This window comes from Merops nubicus, unplaced genomic scaffold (genome assembly GCF_000691845.1).
Source record: "Merops nubicus isolate BGI_N331 unplaced genomic scaffold, ASM69184v1 scaffold5482, whole genome shotgun sequence".
Taxonomy (NCBI): Eukaryota; Metazoa; Chordata; class Aves; order Coraciiformes; family Meropidae; genus Merops; species Merops nubicus.
In genome coordinates, this window is record NW_008594133.1 from 60602 (window position 1) to 70426 (window position 9825).

A 9825-nucleotide genomic window follows, 5' to 3' on the forward strand; every position below is an offset into this window, starting at 1 on the left:
TCACTGTTGCTTTGCTCCATGCTTCCTAAAAGAGACTTTTTTTTTCCCCACAGAAAGAATTGCATCTCTCATTCCAGCCTAGTCACGAGGAGAATTGGTTAATGCTCTCACTCCTTGGATTTAACACAAACAAATAGCTGCCTAAAAGGTTTGAGCACCGTGACCGTAATTAAATCTGCAGTAATTAGTAATGCAACAACGACAAGCAAGAAAAGCAAGCAAGCTTTTCCAGCTGACATTTTTTAAGGTACAGATAACGCAGAGGAATAAATTGGGAGAAAAATGCAGAAGCAAAAAGAAATCACTTGCAGATCAAGGGACCAAATCTTTGCCTCTTGTCATAATGCCTCAGCCCCCAGGGTCTCACTTGGTTTTGTCTTTCCCCATGTCACTGTTACACCAACCGAACCACAAGATCTCTTCTAACTAAACTTTTGATCCCATGTTTGCTACTTTTTATGTTGTATTTACTGTATTCCCTAATCCAGCTGAGCAGTCTGTTCTGTTGTTGATCCTTCTCATGTTTCCCTTGCTCCAATTCTGCTTAGCCAACTTTCCTTTCAAAAGTTTATTCAATCACTCTGTGACAACTGGTGCCTAACAATCTCTTGGGAACGTGGGTTCAGGGAACATCACCAAGTTGCAAAAGCCTTTGCAACCAGTTAATACTTGTTTCAGAGTATAAATGACAAAGATGACACAGTGTTCAATTGCTTCCCACAGTATAATACCTTCCTGTACACATACTGTGTAAAGTACACTTTTTTCATGTTCTTATCCTATACCTTATTAGCAATGATGAGTCATACCAACACTTCACAGAAGCGTAGTAGCACTTTTGGTGAAGAAATGTGATGGACTATGTGACACCAAGGTCTTTTTTTTCTCCCTGAACCAGAAGTTCTAAATCAGTTCCCACCATGACTTTCATTATCTCAAGTGCCTTCACCAAATCTCTTGTAACGCCTCCCCTAAGGGAGAGCGAGCACGCTCTCTGCCCAGCACCATGGTGCAAGCCCATTCCATTATAACCAAGGGAGCTGAACGATCGATAGGAACTGCACATTAGCCTCAGCCGGTCTCCTCCCAGCCTTGTTTGAAGTTGGCAGCACAAACACTCCTTTGATCACACATGCTAAGAGGACTGTCTCCACTCAAGCAGACTTAGGCTGGTTTGATTCGCTTTCTCTTTTTTAGGCATCTCATGGGGAGCAAACTTTTGGTGGCACCACTAGCTCATATCTATTTCCAGTTGTTTGAAAGGGCAAAACGTACATGATACAGAGTAGACAGCAAACATTAAACAGGATGATAATACAGGTGAAATAAAAGGAAAGTTCTCTGGAATCTAGATTTTTAAAGGCATCAAAAGAACAAGCAAGTTAAAAGCATTAACTATCAGAGAACTCTCATTTTCTTGCTAGTCAGGCTAATGGTTTTATAGTATCTTCACTTTCTTTTATATGTGTGCTCATTCGTTCCTTCCTGGGTGACAGCTCCATAAATCCTCTCACCCTCTTGATATGTTCAAGGATAGATGAGGAGCTCTGTCATGACAGAATATTTCATGTCCTCACACAATAATACAGAATGTACCTTGACCAGAAGCTGTTAAATACAAATATGCACTGGCACACTGTATTCCTCAGAACCTTGGAAAGAGTAGGTGTCCTCCACAGGTAAGCAGCAACGCACCATTCCTTGCTGAGCAAGTTACATGGCATGTACCACACTTTCCCACTTCATTTACACTTACATTGCTGTCATGTTTGACATCCTTTCCTAATGTTTGCAGCACACAGACTTCTGATCCACAATTTGGGCACCTGGGCACTACTATATCGCAAATGTTACCTATATGGATTTCAAAACCACAGCAAAAGGTTTCAAGATTCCTTAGCTTTTTACATTGCAAATCTAAAGTTACCATTGACACAATCTGCTAAACTACCATATTACCAGCAGCCAAATTGTCTTACTCAAAAGCTGTCTGGATTTTCAATATCTTTAAAAGTTGCTGTACTCCTCCATAGAGTATCAAAAAAGAGAGAGAGAGAGGAGATTAATGCTGTTGCCTGATCATCTCATTAACAATGTATTTCCACACTGTAGAACAGCCACTTAGTGTGACACGGGTTTGCAGAGCCAGACCAGTTTTTAAAATCCTTCAAGAACTGTAACTTTTTCATCTGAACTACTTAGAACATATGAAAATATTTGACCCTGCGAAGTATCTAAAACAGTTATTTGTGGAGAGTATTTGGTCTTACTAGTAGCAACACAGTCTTTCCTTTGCCATGCAACACAATTCAACACATGCCTGACACAGCCACAGTTGGGAAAAAAAAAAAGTCCCGGCACTCTGGAAATTACTGATCTGGATAATACCATGAAATAATTGATTCCACTTCCAAAGAAGGGCATCTAAGCTGGTTAATGGTCCAGAGCACAAGTCTTATGAGGAGCAGCTGAGGCAACAGGGTTTGTTTAGCCTGGACAAAAGGAGGTTCAGGGGAGACCTTCTTTTCCTACAGGAGACCTTCTTTCTTTACCTGAAAGGGGGTGCTAGCAAGTTGGGGGGTCAGTCTCTTTTCCCAAGTAACAAGCAATAGAGCAAGAGAAAACAGCCTCAGGTTGCACCAGGGGAGGTTTAGACTGGATATTAGGAAAAAATTTCTTCACCAAAAGGTGAAGAAATGGAAGCCCTGGTGAAGCATTGTCAAGCATTGGAACTGGCTTGGTGACATGGTTTAGTGATGGACGTGGCAGCGTTAGGTTTACAGCTGAACTTAGTGATCCTAAAGGTCTTTTCCTAACTTTAACAATTCTATGATTCCTAACATATGGCCTCTGGACACTGTCTGGAGACACAGATCAATGCCGTCCCAAGGTGTCATAGCCAAAACCAAGGAGTTGCAGACACAAGCAGGCAGTTTTCCCATGTTCAGGAAGTATAGTGCATGTAGCAAAGACTTAAGGTCAGGTCTTCCCCTTCACCAGAACTGCAGGGTGAAATGGGGAATGTCATGCTGAAGGGCAGCTAAGGACTTCAGCTTGAGCAGGATTGGATTTTGCACCAGCCACTTTTGCTTCTCTATCCTCCCTACCTGGCGTAAAAGGCACAGAAGGGAGTTGGTACTTTTGCTGGTAAACATAACAGCAAGGAGACAGAATATCCATACTTCACAAATGTTCAGCGTTAGTCCCATCAGTCCCATGTCCCCATCAGCCACCATCTCTCAGCAGCTGCACCAGAGTGGTAGCTTAACCTCCCCAAGCCTCTCACCTTCCTGTCAGTGAGTGTCAGTTCCTGCACAGGCGCGGCTGAGCCACCTGTGCTGATTCTGTCAAAAAAAAAAAAAAAAAAAAAAGGGGAAAAGTAATTTGTGAACTGCATTTATATGTACCCCACAGTTGGATGAACCCTGTATTCTCTTCTCGGCTCTGCAGCCCAGGGCTGCATTTCCCAAACCTTCTCTGATCCCAGCCAGAGCTGCAGCTGGGTTTGGTTTCTGTTGTTGGGTTTTTGGGTTTTGGTTTTGTTTTTGTTTTGGCTTACCATCTTAGTTAATTGAACTTCTTGTGTGCCTAGGAGCTAATAAAGTAATTGCTGCTCTGACTGGCAAGAATGTTACATTGTGATGATGTTTGTATTCCTGACTGGCTTTTTTTCAGAGAATCTCACATAATTGACTTGATGTTTCTGCTACCTCTGTTTCCACTTATGTAGGAAACAAGAATCTTTATCTCTTAGAGAATTTGAGGAAGAGTTTTGGACATAGTATGTTAACAGAGTTATATATTAACCACAATATTAATTCAGTAATTAAGAGCTTAATTCTTTTTAGTGTGCTGTATAAACCTTGTGCATCACACCTAAAGAATTATTTCAGTAATGAGCTGGTACGCATTATTAGTCTTCTTCTGCAGGCAGAAATTGAATGCCACTTATTTGACCTCAGGTTGGCCATACGCCACAGAGCTGCTGCAGTGATTAGTTTTGGTCCTGCCACAGCTCAAACCTCAGGAATATCTGGACACACTCACTCAGCCATAAAGCATCACTGAAGAGTTTTCAGAGATTTCACAAAGCTGCTTCTGCAGTGTTTTGTGGGGGATCACAGTAGAAATTAGTCACCACTACTCAGTGGCATGGTACCTGCCACCACACGCTTCTACCTGTAAATGTAACCACTGCTTTGAAAACCAACCAAATGTAACCAGTGTTTTGAAAGCCAACCATTGTCTGACATATAAAACACATCCTACCACCCCCTGGTAAGATTTTTGCCAAGGTAAAGAAACAGTATATGCCATGTGCAAGGAATACACACACATCATTACTCGCTCAAGATGGATTAAGATAAGAAGCCTCTATGATTTCTGGATCTGGAGCACTGCAAAGCTAGATTGATGTATTCTCTCTCATTCGCTTTCAGCCATCAAGCTTCAACTTTATTTCAGTGTAGAATATTGTTTCCTTACACTTTAATCATTTTTCCACATTCCTTTCTTAGTGCAGCTGTAGCTCCACTTTGTGGAAGAAGAGGAAAGCTGAGAGGGACCCAGGTGTGTAATCTGCAGGATTGTGCAGAGTTTCCGAACCTGGCAGGCATGTGAAAAATGAGGGTCTTCAGAATCAGCCAACAACAATTAGTAAGGACTGAGACCACTTCTCATTCTTTTTCAACCTGAACAGCACTCAAGTCAACACCTTGCTGTATTTCTTTCTCCTACTTAGTTGTAAATATACAAAAAAAAACCCCAACAACTGTAAAATACAGCATGCAAAAACTGAAGGGAAATGTATTTCCTATATATCTACATATGCAACCATGGAAACTGCCTGACCACAGATTCATTTTTCATAAAGGAGGAGGAAAATTTTTCAACCTGCTCAGTATCTTGTTGAATATTCTGACAGAAATTAATGTATTCCATCTCTCAGGAAATTCCCCAGTTTTAGGGCTAATGCTGCAGCTGAACTGGCATGATTTTGATTGTCCAGATGCTGCAGTTATGAGTGCTTTTAAAGGTATTAAATAATTAAAAAGAATACTTTACATTATATTTGCAAATTCTTCTTCAGATCTGCTTTCCATACAGTAGAAGAAGAATGGATTTCTGACAGGGCTACCTACTGACTGCACAGAACTGAAATGTTTTTTCAAGGAAGGTGATTTAGAATAGACTTCTGGATGCTGCAAAATCAAGATCACTTTGTAAATGAGGGTGGGGATTTGGCTTCAGACATCTGACTACAGGATGGGTACAGGTACCCATATACAGGTGCTTACAAGCATACCTGATGCTTAATTCCAACTATAGCCAGCAGAGATTGGGTCAACGAAACAGCAGTTTCAAGCACAAGGCAGCAGGTGCATGCATGAGGGAGTGGCATCTCTCTCTGAGCACCAGTGACTAAACTAGTTCAGGTACCCACAGCTCAGTTTAATGCCAGTTTCAAAATAAATCTCTCCCAAACCATCCAAAGCTGCCCTCTGACAAGCTGCCCTGCACAAGACAGGTTGTTATTCTGGCACTTAGCTTTGAAGAGATTGTGAAGTGGTTTAGGAACCCCTCTCAGTGCTGGCCCCATTCCGTGCTTCAGCAGAGCATGCCCTCTTAATTGCAAGTTCACATCACGTCAGACTGTTGCAAGAGCTTTAAAGCCTCTCTAAGTGCTGGTCACGTCAATGTGATCAAAACCACGTCAGAATAATAGGAAAAGAGGAGCTTGATTATCCTTTTACTAGGAGAGGGCATCATCTCAGCTTTGGATTTTGGAGCCAATGCTTTTAATGCTTTGTAGGCTGTGTTCACATCAGACTGAGCACAGAAGAGTGAAAGCAGCTAAGGTGCTTTGAAATGCTTACTCATGACTCTGTTGTCTCAGTATTTGCATTTCAGGGACAACCTTGTCTGAGGAGAAAGACCCAAGTCTCTGTGAGGAGCAGGGGATAGACATGTTCTGAACAATCTTCACAAGGCATTTGAGAACTTTTCACAAAGCCAAACAGCAAGGGGAAAAGGTAACAAGATTTTTGTTATAACATGGGAAGTGCTGAGAAGGGTACTCCCACTTCTACCATGAGGAGCTCTGAAGACTATACTTAGCCAAGGGATGAACACCTTGCAGCAGTGTAATGTACAGCTCTCTCTGCTCAGACTAACGCACACAGGGAGAGCTCTGAAAAAATCAGTGGTAGCCAAAAAGGGAGAACATGAGGAAGCTGGATGCCTAAATTGGCTATATACAATCTAGGGATACATACAACCTTGAAGGATGGAGCAAGCAGGGCTGAAGCCTTCTTGTTGAGGGCCGGACAGAAGAACAAGCAGTGGTGCTGGTGGAAACAGAGGGAACCACACAAACCTCTGTCAGGGACTGCCTGCTCAGGAAGTCAGAATTGGGAGGAGAAAGGGTTCAAAAACATTTTGTTTAAAGAAATTCAAGGAAAGGACATAGCTCATAAGTAGATACAGCGTGTCGCAGGTCCAAGGACATCATATCCTCAACCACATTAAGTAAGCAGGTGTTTGGAGAACATGCAGCAGCCCTTGTTCCAGGACTGCTGCCAAACACCCTACGCTAATGCTGACAGTTGGGGGCTTTGAATTCCCTCTGGCTCTCCATGCACACCATTCATGTCGGGGGAGTTTCCCAAGCAGACCTCTCTGGAGAAATCATCTTTCTTTCCAGGGTTTAGCTTAATGCCAGGGAAGCAGAGCATGTAAACAGTCTGAGCCTCTGAATGAAAGGAATGCAGAGAGGAATGGAGGTGAGGGACTGGAGTGTAATTTCTGTAAACAAAACCATCAGCTTCTTTTAAATTAAGCACATACCTATCTTTCTGCTGCTTCATATATATAAGTATAGCAGCTCAGAAGATTCCAGGGAAATAGGGGAGGCAGTGGTCTCGCATCCAAAGACAAATTGCTTTAAGCTTTACTTAGGGAAATTAAATTTACAGGAGTCTAGAGGCTGTACTGTTATGAGGCTTTGTTGTTGTGTGACAGTAGTCCCAAAGGTGCAAGTTAGATGCCAAATGCATTTTAAAAATTCATTAGACTTCACAATACATTTAACAATCATATTATAATTTTGTAATTGTTTTTTAAAATGCTTCACCCCCTCTTTTTAAAAAAATGTCATCAAAATCAAGAATTCTGAAAAGAAAAACTGGAGGAATAACTGCAAATACAGAATTTGCGTAAGAATTTGCAGATGTAAATTAGCTGATGAAGCAGAAGACAGACAGTTCTGATGGCTGTGAAACATTAGTATGACAATTTCACAAAAGCATTTATGCTTGTTTTTTCAAAGCTCTAGGGCCATACAAAGTTCCTCATTAATTGCTGTACAGGATACTGTGCAGTAGGAAAATGCCACCAGGAGATGTCAGGCATGGACCATGGATGGGGACTGTGTGGGTGATGCCTGAAGAGGCCAAACCGACAGAAATAAACACTTAATGAAAAGCACTTGACAGGCACAGATGTCATTGCTAATACTGTGTCATTACTTCATACATAAGGAAAATGCCAATTTGGGAAAAATAAAAAACAAAGTTTCTGGTGTTGTTTTATCTCAAAGTAAAAATATCTTTTTCATCTGCACTTACTGGCTCTTTTAACACTCCAGAAGAGCAATTCCACTAAGACATGAATGTTGTTCAAACCAACAGACCTGCACACGTGCCTGTGTATAGCCACATGCATCCACACCTCCCCCACCCGCCCCCAACTCTGGGATTGAGCATGACATCTATTTGATATCTGCTACAACAACTTCCTGAATTTAAATTTGAAGTTAAAATTACAAAGTCCACAATGACCGAATAGGTTTTAATGCAACTCAATAGAACTCTTTTACCCATGAAACACGGAGTGAATTGTGTTTGGCTTGCACTGCCCACAGTTGCAGATGTACTTCAGGGTACTCAAGAGGAGATATAGATACTAAGTTCAGTATATTGTAAACCTAGAGGTTTATGACAGTGCTTATCTACTCTGGCTTTTGCTCTCACTGCAAAGATTTCACTCTGGTAGGTTTTTATTACTTCTGTCCTATTTCTTTCCACCCATCCATAACCTTTACTGAGTACTGGGATGACAAACGGAGCAGTAACAACCCACTCGTGTGGATTCATTTCTGCCCAGTGGCTAGTGCTGGCCAGGCAGCAACTGCCTGTCTGTCTGAAGACATTCTGAATAAAAGTCACCTGCCAATTTTCAGATACCAGGTTGCAAGTTCCACTTTTTAAAAATTTAAATTATACCTGGGCCTGCAGAAACATCAAGTGCTCTACCCTATAGGTTTGAGTACATGTGCTGGGATGGGCTGTCTTGCCTTCCAGCTGGCAATCCCAAAACGGTTCAGGTTCACATCAAACCAAGAAACAGAACAGTTTAGACTTCAAAGGAAGAGTCAATGTCCTTTTTCAGTTCCTTATTCAGGTCAAGAACAGATGCAGCTCCAATACTGTGACTTCATTAATGTTTTAGTTTCCTGTAACTATAAGTTTGACACTTACTGTTCATACCTCACAGAACTGATTACAATTATATTAGGATGTTTTTCCTTCTTATTTTGTTTCACTTCAGTAGAGTAAAATCAAGATAAACCACACCTAACGTGAGTCTGATTCAATCACACACCCCTATCTACCCTGCGCCAAACCAGCCTGGAACTACTTAAAAACTGTACTCCTTCTACTGACCTGCAGTACTGGAATTTGTAATGGAGTTCATAAACTAACACTGCAGGTCAAGAGAAGAATGTTGAAAATGGGAGACAGTAAACAGACCAGCCAAGAGACACGACTTCATCCAAACTCTGGCTCCTAAGGAATTTGGAGGCTGGGAGAGCAGCTTGTGGTATCCTCACACACCTTCAGGGCTCCACTTCTAAGAAACTGTTCAGCTTTATTTTATGAATATATTCTGTGAAATTAAGTTACATTAAAATGTTCTGTATAAGAGGAAACAGATGAATTTTTATCCCACTTTGAATTAAATTGGCACGTGAGTCATCGTCTAGGCAAAACAATGTGGGCCCCACCTCTTCCTTCTGAAAAAAACTTGCAAAGTCCCTCAATTAAAAAGCAGTCTGCTACCTTTTAATGAAGATAGCACTAGGCTCCTTTAGGTTTGGAGGCTTTGTTGGTTTTGTTTTGCTGTTTTTTCCTTTTTACATAGCTCTAGTAGTCCTATCAATCTGATGCTATAATTAGAGTAGCCCTTATGCCTTCAGAATTACAGATGAGATATACAACAAATCATCACAAACAGCAGTTCAAAGAAACATTGCAATACATTTAAGATGCTAGACCGTAACTTTCCAACACCTAGAGCTACCACATACAAGTTTTCATTCAGGATATGTTGGTCTCTTTAGGCCTTGTGGCCTCCAGCAAAAGAAGTCATAGAATCATTAAGACTGGAAAAAACCTCTAAGATCATCGTGTCCAACCATCTTGGTCTTTCTTTCCCATTTCAGAATAGGAACACAAATGGAAAACTTCACAACAGGTAGAGCTGCACATCTAGACATCACCACTTGCCTCAGTCTCTTACCATGCCAAGACTGGGAAGCCCGTCAGACTCAGTTCACAGCTCACCTTTTACCTCACCTTGTATGAAGGGCAGCCACAAGGGTCATCTGTTCGATTCCTTTTCACTTATTTAGGGACACGGCTTTTCCAGTCCAGTCCCTCCTGAGAGCTAACATCCTCTAGTCATCATGCTGCTAAAGCAGATTTCATAAACAACTTAATACCAGTGGTTTCCCAGCTATGGGCCACAAATCACATGCCCTTGATG